Genomic DNA, 12,514 nt, shown 5'->3' on the forward strand with positions numbered 1-12,514 from the left:
AGAGATTTGTCCAGAGGAAAAAGAAGACCATAAAACAGAGAGCTGTGAAGCTCTCCCCCGCCCCCCCCCCCCCCCACACACACACAAAAGCAAGCTTAAGAAAGAGTCAAAGACAGTGGAGATTTTGTTGAAAAGTCACTAATAGAAAATTGGTAGCTAAGGGGTGCCTGGGTGGCTCAGTCGGTTAAGTGTCCAACTTTAGCTCAGGTCATGATCTCACGGTTCGTGAGTTCAAGCCCCACGTCGGGCTCTGTGCTGACAGCTCAGAGAGCCTGGAGCCTGCTTTGGATTCCATCTCTCTCTCTCTCTCTCTCTCTCTCTCTCTCTCTCTCTCTTTCTGCCCCTCCCCTGCTCACGTTCTGTCTCTCTCTCTCAAAAATGAATAAACTTAAAAAAAAATAGAAAATTGGTAGTTTAACTAGAGATATAAGCTAAACTATTGACAAACTAGTTTACCAAAAAGAAATAGGGGGAAAAGACAGGTAAGAGCCCTCCTGGGGTCAGAACAAACCTCAAGTATTGACCTCAAAAACTACGCCTGGAATAGTCTATGAAGCAATTTATTCACCAAGGCATTGTTGAAAATAAGAGAGCAATCAGTTGGGATTTAGTGAAGCTTAACAGCTGGGTGTGGTCAGTGGGGGAAGCAACAATAGTCAAAGAGAAGCCTGCTAAGACAACTGTGATCCCAGAATGATTATGCACATGTCCAAGTGATTATGCACAGATCCTCTCAGGACTAACATCACAGAGGAAATAGACTTCACCAAAACTGTTCAGCTGCTTACTAAACAAACAAACAAGCATAAAACAGGTAACAAGTCCAAGTGGAAGACTAGTACCCAGAGTTGCTACAACATATTATTTTATAACTGTATAATTATATATTATATACAATATATTATTTAAATATATGACCGGTTTTCAAAAATTATGAAATATCCAAAGAAACAGGAAAGTGTTACCCATACACAAGAATGACAGCAGTGAGCTGAAACCACCTGTGAAGGGGACCAAAAAGTGGATTTAACAAAGACTTCAAATTTGCCTATGTTAAAAGAACTAAAGGCAAAGGCAACCATAATGATAATGGCAGTGTCTTATCAAATAGAACTTACCCAAAGAAGCACATGGAATTCTGCAGTTGAAAAATACAGTAATTGGGGCGCCTGGGTGGCTCAGTCGGTTAAGTGTCCGACTTTGGCTCAGGTCGTGATCTCGTGGTTCATGAGTTTGAGCCCCATGTCGGACTCTGTGCTGAAGCTTGGAGCCTGGAGCCTGCTTCCGATTCTGTGTCTCCCTCTCTCTCTGACCCTCCCCCCATTCATGCTCTGTCTCTCTCTGTCTCAAAAGTAAATAAACGTTAAAAAAAATTTTTTTTAAAAAGAAAAATATAGTAACTGAAATTAAAAATTTACTGAGTGGGGGGTCAATGGTAGCTCTGAACTGACATAAGAAAGAATCAGTGACCTTGAAAAAGGTAAGAGTTTATGCAATCTGAAAACCACAGCAAAAAGAATGAAGAACAATTAGCACAACCTCAGAGAAAATGGAATACCATTAACCACACCAACATACCCTCATATCCGGAATGCCAGAAAAAGAGATGTATAAAGAAGAAGAAAGGATATTCAAAGAAGTAATTGCTGAAAACTTCCCATATTTATTGAAGAATAACAACCTACCCATTCCAAAAAGCCTATAAAACTCAAAATAGGATAAACACAAAGAAATCTACACACAGATACACCATTGTAAAAATTCTGAAAAACAGACAAGGAGAAAATCTTAAGAAAAGAAAAACAATTCTTCAACTACTAGGAAACCCCAAAATAATAACAATAGTAATAGCAGACTTCTCTTCATTAACAATGGAGATCAGATAAGTGAAAAAACATACACAGAGCATTAAAAACAAAGACTGCCACCCAAGAATTCAATATCCACAATAACTGCCTTTAAATGAAGGTAAAATAGACAGCTCCAGCAGCCTCTCCAAACCTGCTTGCTGCACCTGGCTCTCAGCGCTGCCCTGAAGCTGTATCATGAAGAGAGTGACCTGGGGCCTTCTCCTCACACGGGCAGGCCTGCCTGCCTTGGAAACCAATGACCTGGTGGATAAAGACAGTCCCTTCTCTTATGACTGGGAAAGCCTGGAGCTGGGTGGGATGATTGTTGGAGGGCTCCTGTGCATCGCTGGAATTTTGATGGCTCTGAGTAGAAGTTGCAAATGCAAGTACAGTAAGAAGCACAGCCCCTTACCTGAGAGAGCCGCTCCACTCATCACTCCAGACCCTGCCAGTACCTGCTGAGCACAGGACCAGCTTTGTGGCACTCTCCATACCAGCTCCAATGCTCTTCCCTCCCCAGTTGGGGCCCTTACTCTCCATGACTGCCTTTCTCTCCAAAGCTGGGCCCTTCAGTTCCCATTTGATCAGGACACCGTCTAAAGCTTATTTCTAAATTAAACTGTCTCACTCTTAAATAAATAAATAAATAAATAAATAAATAAATAAATAAATATGGTAAAATAATGAAAATCTCAAGTAACCAAAAACTGAGAGAATTTGATTATAGCAGACATACCTTACAAGAAATAATAAAGGAAATTGTACATATTGAAAGTAAGTGACTCCAAACAGTAATTCAAAAACACATTAAAAAAATCACAGAGCACTGGTAAAGGTAATATGTAATTATAAAACAGAGTATAAGTATATATTTCTTCTCCTTTGTTAACTAATTCCAAAAACTATCATATAAAGAAATGTGTGTGTGATTTTACTGTTGGCCCTATGACATATAGAAATGTAGTCATACAATGGAATATTTTTCAACAATAAAACAAATTACATACTGATACCTGCTACAACAGAGATAATCCTTCAAAATATTATAGTAAATACTAGAAGCCTGTCACCAAAGGCCAAGTGTTAGATGTTCTAGTTTACAAGAAATATTTAAAATAAACAAACCTATAGATACAGAAAGGAGATTAGTGAATGCTTAGCAGTGAGACTGATGAACGTGGGGGCACAGATAGATGAAGGGTATAGGGATTTTTTGATGGGTAATGATCAGTTAAAAAAACTGATTCTATTAATTGTTGAACAATTCTGTGAATATCTAATCACTAAAATGGGGAATTGTTAGTACGTACATTATATTTAAATAAAGTTGTTACCAAAAAAAATTCATCTCACTTGTCCTTTCTCTTACTTTTATGATTTTATCAATAAAAACATATTTTTCAGTTAACATATAAATTATTAGTGGTGGATACTATAATAACAATAATTCCTATTCCTTAAGATACTCCTATTATGAGAAAGTACAATTATAATAATTGTGGTAAGAATAATGGTGAGAATACATATAGTGTGTTGGTGGATCCTTTAAGAAGAGATAGATACCTACAAACACTTAAGAAATCATAGGAGGTGACATCTGAACTGATTCCTGAAGAAGTATGGTATAGTGTGCAAAATATTCCAGCTATATGCCAGGGAATGTGCAAGTTTAGGGGTGAGAGAAACTTTTTGGCCTGCCCTCAAATTATAATCATCCAGTATGGCTAGAAAGCAAAATTCAAGGCTGAGGAGAAAGGCTTGAGGCCAACAATGTGAGTAGAGACTACATTTTCTTGTTGCTCAGCAGATATGAAGTCAAACTTGACAGTGTGAGTAGAGACTAGACGTTCTTGTTGATCGGCAGATGTGAAGTCAAACCTGATGTTTACAAATGGGTACCACCAACTTCTGCAGTATCATATGATATAGCTATACCGTGTCCCTTATAGCTACTGACTCCCCGGTTAGTGTGTCTTACACATGTTGCTAGCACATATCAGAGATTCATGAAGCATTAGGAAAAATTTTATTTGCAGTTTATACTCAATGTTTCTTAAATGTTTTGTTTTCTCAATCTCAAATGTTCATGTTTCTTTTTCAAATTAAATCACCTGATATCATTTTCTTTATAGATCTTAACTCCCTTATATTTTAATATTGTTTTGTCCTCCTGCTAGAATATAACTGCCATGAAAGTAAAAACCTACCTTTCTTGTCTCAGCTGCATCTTCAGTGCCTAGGACAGTATATGATTCATAGGAGGCACTCAAAAAATATAGGTAAATGAATGAACATTTATTAATCTCTCATTAATTCCCATTCTTTATGTTTAAACTTTAAAAAGTGATATTATATTGAATCTACACATCTTTTAAAAGATTTCCCATCAATGGAAGAAGAGTTGGTGATAGGAGAGGGGCTAGGAAAAGGTCAAACACTGTTTTTCTCAAAACTTAGGTTTTGAAAGACAGATATCCTTATCCTTGAGAAAGCTGAGAAAATAGCATTCACTGTCTCTTTCGTCTGAGAGTCTCATCAAAGTACTGAACCTTGGAGCACATGTCAGATACAACTGATCTTCCTAGGTAAGCAATGATCCAAAGCTCCATCTGGATTTTCTATTTGCCTTTGTAATATTTAGTTTGGAGAACCTGACTTACATGGTTGCCATGGAAATTGAGCGCAATGATGAAACAAGAAGCTTTCGGAAAAGTGTTGCATAAATGTAAGGAAGTGCTACTTTTATTAATGTTTGTTTAAAAAAATTGGTAATTCTCGGCGTAAGAAAGATACTATAGAAAACAAGAGAAGTCTTAACCACCTTATGTTTTGTATATTCAATGAAAAACAAATAAATACTTTGTTGCAATGAATCAAAGCAAATATAAGAAGACTGCTTTTGGGTGTTAATTTATTATTTTATAAATGTAAGTCTATCATAAATCATAAGCCCTTTGAATTGATATATCCAATATAATAGCAATTTATTTATACATGTTCATAGGTTCTCCTGTCCAATCTCAGCCTCATAGAGCATGTCCACTTTCTTTTCGTTTTTTTTTTAAGTTTTTATTTAAATTCTAGTTAGTTAATGTATAGTGTAATGTTAATTTCAGGTGTACAACTCAGTGATTCAACACTTCCATACATCACTCAAGCGTCTTTTCAACTATAGCACTCAGCTCATTTTATAAAGCCCAATATACAATAAAACAAAGAGATAAGTAAAATAAAATAATTGGCAACTATAAAAATAAACTAACTTTATTTTATAAGTAGCTTTTGCCTTTGCTGCCTTCTGATGCAAAAAGAAACAAGTATAGATCTGTCAACTTAATATGGCAATTGTAGTGGGAAACCAGTATACATGAAATGCTTATTGACCACAATTTGGGACAATAAAAAGAGCCACAGGATATAATCAGATTTTCCATATGGAAAATAAACATCAAGGAACAACAGCCTTCACTTTTCTGTGATATATTTTTAATTACATTTTCATTATTTTTGGCCTATATACAAGTTTTATTTATCAAGTTTAATAATTTTAAATTGGCTCTATTCAGAATATAGGTAATAGCTATAGTGAATCAGTGGAATCATTTCCCTGCACCATTGGTAATAGTAACTTATGCTGGCCCTTCTGATTCCAAAATAAATGGTTTATTTATTGCATTATGGCTACTGCCATTTTTGAAGACTGTAATCATATCTGAATGGTATTCATTGAGTATGGTATGGTATGCTTTCCTCTTTTGTTCCAAAGCTAATTTTTAGAATCCTTTTGTTATTTAGAAAAAGAAGGTAACCATGAGAACTGGTAAGCTAAGGTGAAACCTACCTACAAGTTGCTAGTTTTCTGGATGTTAAGGGATATTTGCCACATGGCATGCTTCCCCTTATAATGTTAACAAGTATAAAATAAAACTTGATTTTCAATTTAAATTTTTAAGTCCTGATAGTGTTCTGGAATTTCTTTCTATAAGAAGTGAACATCTTTTTCTCCACGAAGCACCAGAGGATTTAAGAATTACCTTTAAGGCTCCTACAATTATAACTCATTTGAACTTGATAAGCTTCATTTACCCTCCCAAGAATGTTATATTATAAGATCAATAAATAATACAAAATACATTTGCGTGTTATGGAAGGTCAAGAAAAGTAATTTTCTTCTGGTGATAGGGAGAAATATTAGGAGATGAAGGTAATGTTCAAAAGACTGTGTGTGGTTTTGAAGTTACTTGCCATGATAGAATAATCAATAGCTAAACAGGAAGACCTTCAATTGATCATTCATGCCTCATTGCTCATGAGCATTATTAAGTATTCTCTTGGTTTCTCAGCAGGTTGTCTTTGAAGTTGCCACATAGAACATTTTTTTGCATGACGAATTAGAATTCCCCAAATATGTGATACTGATGTGTAGCTACAAGATAAAAGAGATAAAAATTTGCACATCATTTATCAATTGCTCCCTGACCTTGGGTTATAAGATTATTTTTAGCAAAATATGCTTCTCTGTTCTTGAAAAGTCAGTTTTGCCAAATGGTGAACCATATCCTATGGATCATATGGTCATATCAAACATGGGAAAAACATTCAAACCTAGCTGTAGCAGTGTATGTGAGAATTTCATAACGGAACAGGTCTTTTTCATCCAAATATTCTGTTAAAAGTTACAATGAACTAAAATCACTTTCTTCAGGGATGTCATGTTTGCCAACAAAATTATTAACAAAAGCGTTTGTTAAGTCAAAATGGAAACTTAGAGCCACTGTACATGTGTAGCAAACACAAATCAGAACACAAGTGTTAGGTCACTAGGAGGACTTTTACCACAACTACAAAGGACATGTAGCTAAAAGCATTAAAATGGTTGATGTTTCTAAAAATCCAAGATCCTAAAAAAAATTCTGTCATTTCTGAAGAATATTCTTAGGGATGAGTCAATTTTGACTAGCTTTATGTTTCCAACATAAAACATGTATGTATTCATTTGAAAAGATCTCCAAAACCCATTCTAAGGTAAGAGTGAGATGAAATTTATACTAAAAATTCAATCCATTATCCCTCAATAGTGACATATCTTTCATTAAAAAAAATTTTTTTTAATGTTTATTTATTTTTAAGAGACAGAGCATGAGCAGGGGAGGGGCAGAGAAAGAGGGAGACACAAAATCTGAAAGAGGCTCCAGGTTGGAAGCTGACAGCACAGAGCCCAACATGGGGCTCGACTAGAACACAGGAACCATGAGATCATGACTTGAGCTGAAATAGGACACTTAACTGACTGAGCCATCCAGGCACCAGACAAATCTTTCATTTTAAAACCATGTTCTCCCACTCAAAGGACACTTATTAGCATTTACTATGGGCCAAGATTTAGGAGATGAGAATGCAAAAGTAAATAAGCCACATTTCTTCTTCTCAAATAATGGGGAAGGAGGCACACAAACAGGTTGCATTATCCAGTAATAGAACCATGTTCAAAGGAAGCCTGATCTACCTGGGAATGTCAAGAGAATGTCCACAGACAAAATGATGCTTTAACTTAGTCTAGATGAATACATCTGCTAGACTGAGAAAATATGAGAAGATAATCTATGGAAAGAGCATAACTTTGGAAAAGGACTGGAGTTTTGCAATTCATGGGTGATCTGAAAATCATGAAATATTCATAGAATGCAAAGCACAAGGCAGCTAATATAGCTGAAGAGGGATTTGTTTTCATATTTTTAATATTTTCATAGTTAAGACAAGAGATAGCAGTTTGAACACAGATTCAGTTACAGTAGGGATAACATTAGGGGCCTAATCAATAAACTTTGTAATTGAGTACATTGGTAAATATGGGGAAAGGCAGAAATTAAAGATGATGCTAGCCCTTCTTGCATAGATTTTAAGTCAATAATAATGTCATTAATCAAGATAGGAAATAGAAATATAGAACCAACAGAAAGAAAGGGAATTCTCTTTTGGATATTTCAAGTTTGAATTTCCTGAGGAATACCAATAAGAAATGTAAAAAGTCAAATACAAATAGAGAAGTGGATTTCAGAAGAGACCTCAGGTGCAGGAGACATGTAGTTGGAAATAAATAGCTCTACATGGTACCTGAGATCTTGGGAGTAAAGAGTATCACCCAGGGAGAAGAGGAGGAAAAAGATAAAATCTCAGAGAATTCCAAATTTTAACGAATGAAGGAAAGGTGAAGAGGGATCAAATTTTGGAGGAAATCTCTAAGGGCATGGCAGCAAAAAGGGGGAAAATTAATAAAGTAGAATGATTTTCTGGAAGCTAAGAAAAGATTACCTCAAGGAAGAAAGGCAAGAGGTCTTGGTCAAGACCATGAAAACTGAAGAAAGGTCAAATAAAAAACTACAGTAGATCCCTGGATTTAGCAATCAGAAAATAAGCCATTGAACTTTCCAAGAAGACTTTCTGTGTAGTAGAAATATAAGCTCGGACAGAGGGCTGAAGAGTAGGAACGAGGTGATGATGCTGAAAAAATAAATTTATACTACTTGGCCTAGGAGTTCCAGAAAGATGGAAGAAGGTGACCAAATGAGGCTTGCTTAAGGCAAAGAAAAGTATGATTGCAGGTTTGCTGTTGATGTTTTGTTTTTATTCACACAGAGAAGAGCAAATAGTGTGCTTTTAAACAAAAGAACTTCAGGGAGGCAAACATGAATGTACAAAGTCTTAAAGAATTTTTAGGAGATCAGAGTCTTAATCTTAAAAAAGATAAGCTGCACTGCTTGCTCCTGGATAACACAGATACAATGACACATGGAAGTGTAGGTATATTTAGAAACAGAAAGAAGAGATAAAATTTGCAAACAAATAGCTACTTTCTTTGGACTGCAAGCTTCTCATCTTCTGAAACGGTATCAAAAGACCATCCCGCATTGTGTTACATATACAACGAGTCACATGGTACTTTAATAGGAATGTTTAACCAAGAATTCCTAGCATAACCAAGAGCTGTTGGCTAGAGATTTATATACAAACTTAATGGTCTTCTAAAAAATATTATCTTCTAACTCATTTTCTGTTGTTATTCTACCTTAAGAAACAAACCTGAAAAACTAGTTCATTCATTTTTATTCCTTCAAAGCACAGTTAAATTGCAAATATTGGGAAAAATTGTCCAAAACTTGGAAATGCACAAGAGATTACTGGTGTCTTTAGGAGACACGCTCCATGGTTTCTAGTGAGCTCTCTAGGGATTATCCGATTTATAAACTGAGTATCTTTGACTTTCTATTGAGTAGACTATTTTATATCTCTCTCGTGGCAGAAGAGAACTTGAAGAAATCTGATAGGGATGCAAATCATTCCTATCCATTACAATGCAAATGAATTTTGTCTGATGGAGAATCAATTGATCTATGCCTTGCAGAAGAGATAAACATGGCATTTTATTGTCCTATATGATATTGATCAGTTTTACATCTATTAACAAATTCACTTTTACATTCCTGCATGTGTACACATGCACACATACACACCCCAGTTCTTCAATTTTCTCTACGAACTGGTTTTAACATCTTAGGGGTTCCCTCACTAATTAATAGATTTTAAAAATTCTTTGATATGCATTCATTTTACATTTTAAGACAGTCATTTGCCTTTTTAAAACTGAGCTTTAGGGGCGCCTGGGTGGCGCAGTCGGTTAAGCGTCCGACTTCAGCCAGGTCACGATCTCGCGGTCCGTGAGTTCGAGCCCCACGTCGGGGCTCTGGGCTGATGGCTCAGAGCCTGGAGCCTGTTTCCGATTCTGTGTCTCCCTCTCTCTCTGCCCCTCCCCCGTTCATGCTCTGTCTCTCTCTGTCCCAAAAATAAATAAACGTTGAAAAAAAAAATTTTTAAAAAAAAAATAATAAAAAAAAAATAAAACTGAGCTTTAGCATGAATTAGTTAAGTAAACTGGATAACTACATTTAAGAAAAGCCTGTCTAAAAGATTGTCCTCCAGGTCTGCCAAATAAACCTCATTATATCAACCTCACAGCATCAATAAAATACATTTGCAATCAGCCTCCTGTTTATATGGATTCATTTTTGTCAAACAAAAATAAAATGAAGTCAAATGTATCTAATCAAATTAGAACTATACATATTTTTGTAGTAACAGAACCTCTATTTTATTGAACTATCATATTTGTATAATAAAACATCTATTTTTTTTAGAAAGACACATTACACAGAATGAGTATTAGTTAGAATGTTTAAGAGTATATCCTTAGTCACCGTGGAGCTATTTTTACAATAAAACCTGCACTTTGTCTAACAAGTTCCCTTGGGAATTAGGAGAAAAATACATTGAAATGGAAAAAATGCAGCTGGAAATTTCAGCCTAACAACTATATGGTCTTGCTTCATATTTAGGGTAAATATTCTCAACATATTTTTAAAGCTGTAATTTTTCATGTTATGAAATAGAAGAAATTATTCAACCATTTAATTATATCTGTAAAATTTAAATTAAAAATGAGTTATTTGAAAAAGCAGGTATAGATTAACAAAATGTGAACCATGATCCTCTTAAGGAAATAGGTACAGACTTACTGATCTTAATTCACTGATGCCATAAAAATAACTTATTTTATGAACTCCATTTTACGTCAAAAATAAACATTTTCATGACTCAGAGAATGCATTAATCTGATTACCCAGAAGTGTTCACCTTACTGACTTAGTGACTCACATAGACAGACTCACCATTTAAATACACAGAAAAAACCATTACGATGATGACCGTAGCAACAAGAAACAAATAAACCAAGCCACACTATTATTTGACTCTAAACACGACTGTGCAATGAGATTTTATAACTCAATCTTTCAAGAGACAACTAAGTACAAGACGAGCATACTCCAAGTTTTTAATACTTGGAATTGGATCTACATCCATGTTTAGTATTTTACTGTGGATTAAGTACAGTACTTATTAAAAAGTACTCAGGATATAATTTGAAATGAAAAACTCATATGAAATAATATAAAATATCAAATGACTAAAAAATTATACAGATATTATATGTGCACACATACACATAGGCATATATACATGTACAAAAATATTTTATATATAATTATATATATTTATTACATATTGTATTATATATTTATATTATATATATATAAACTAGAAGGAAATCCTCTGAATTCTGTGCTGTTAATAGTAATATTCCATGAACCAGTTTTTGTCATTTCTTCATAATTGATTGCTTTCAAATTTTTGACAGTGAAATGAAAATTACAAAAAAAAATCCACACTTTTCCGTTTGTCACACACTGAGCTAAACACATTTTTCTCTCTTCAAAGTTTCACCTGTCATTTCTTCACTCAGGTGTGTCAAAAGTTCAAGAAGAATCATGATTCCCCAGTTTTCTCAATTGTTTCTACCTTTGTAATTGAATTGAATTCACTCAGTAGGCCTCATAAGCTTCCAGTTAGGGTAGGTTTTTTTGTTCACACCTTGTCCCTGAAACATTATAAATGTTTTACATTCTTTTTGTGCCCAAAGAATTCACTCTGAAGCCATGTCCATGACTAATTGGAAGCATATTGACCTGGGCATTTGCAAAGTCAGCATGGAACTGATTATTTTCAAGGACTAGAGAGCATATTTTCAGTAGTTAAATATCCTTGTCCTAACAGACATTTTATTTACAAATTATATTTCTTGAGTTCTACTTGCTTACAAAGTAAAAGTATAAAATGAAAATGGTATTTGTAAAGCCATTTTTGGTGTACTCATTAATTTTAATCTAATATTTAGGAAAGTCCCATAGAAATGCAGTATCATTTCTGCAGCCCAGGGGATCTCAGAAGATGGGGGATTGAATGACTTCCAGGTTGGTTAGTCTCTCAATTCTAACCTGCCCACCTTTGCTATGAGAAAGTAGCCACTGAGAACAGGTAGACAGGGCCTGGAAGGGTGAAAGTGAGGTCCCAATTCTATCTTCCTCCTAATGGACACAGATAGTTTCTCTGGACCATAGGTGCATCAGGAGAACAGCATTAGAGAGGCCTAAGACAGGAATTAGATTGCCAGAGCAGGCCTGTTCTCCTTGGAGCCCAAACACTCAGTAATTGCTGAAGAGGTGGACTGAGACCACTCCATCTGTTAGGCTAAAAAGACTAAGAACCAGGGAGCAGGGAAATTTTGTCCTATGTATCCAGAAGTGACTGACAAGTTGTCAACTGTTACAATATCAACCCACATGTACACAGAACGCTGCAACTTACATGGGCTGCCAACACTTAAGGCACCCATGACCAGCATGCAAAGGAAAACTACCACAAGCTCAGTGAGACCCCATCAAGACAAAAGACGAAATGGACAAGCAAAATGAGCCCTGAAGGACATTAGAGATCCCGGAAGGAAAGGATAACAACATGATCAAACCAAAAATAAAGGCACAAGAACACATCAACACATTTAATAAAAACACACAAGTTTCTGGAAATAAAATACATCATTTTCAAGCTAAACAAATGTTCTCAAGTAGAGAAAGAAAAGTTACTGATGACATCTGAATTGGGATAACATGATCTACTCAAACCTTCCAATAACTTCCCTTCCTGTTTAAAATAAAACTGCAATTTATTACCATGCTTATAAGGTCCATTATGATCTTGTATTTCACTGCTCT

At 35.2% G+C, this 12,514-nt stretch overlaps 1 pseudogene; it reads left to right on the forward strand.

Moving 5' to 3' along the window:
* Nucleotides 1-2,045: 2,045 nt before the first annotated feature.
* Nucleotides 2,046-2,361, forward strand: LOC112861371 (FXYD domain-containing ion transport regulator 4 pseudogene; annotated as a pseudogene).
* Nucleotides 2,362-12,514: the final 10,153 nt, after the last annotated feature.

Source organism: Puma concolor, chromosome A1 (assembly GCF_028749965.1).
Source record: "Puma concolor isolate L17-30 chromosome A1, mPumCon1.1.hap2, whole genome shotgun sequence".
NCBI classification, from domain to species: Eukaryota; Metazoa; Chordata; class Mammalia; order Carnivora; family Felidae; genus Puma; species Puma concolor.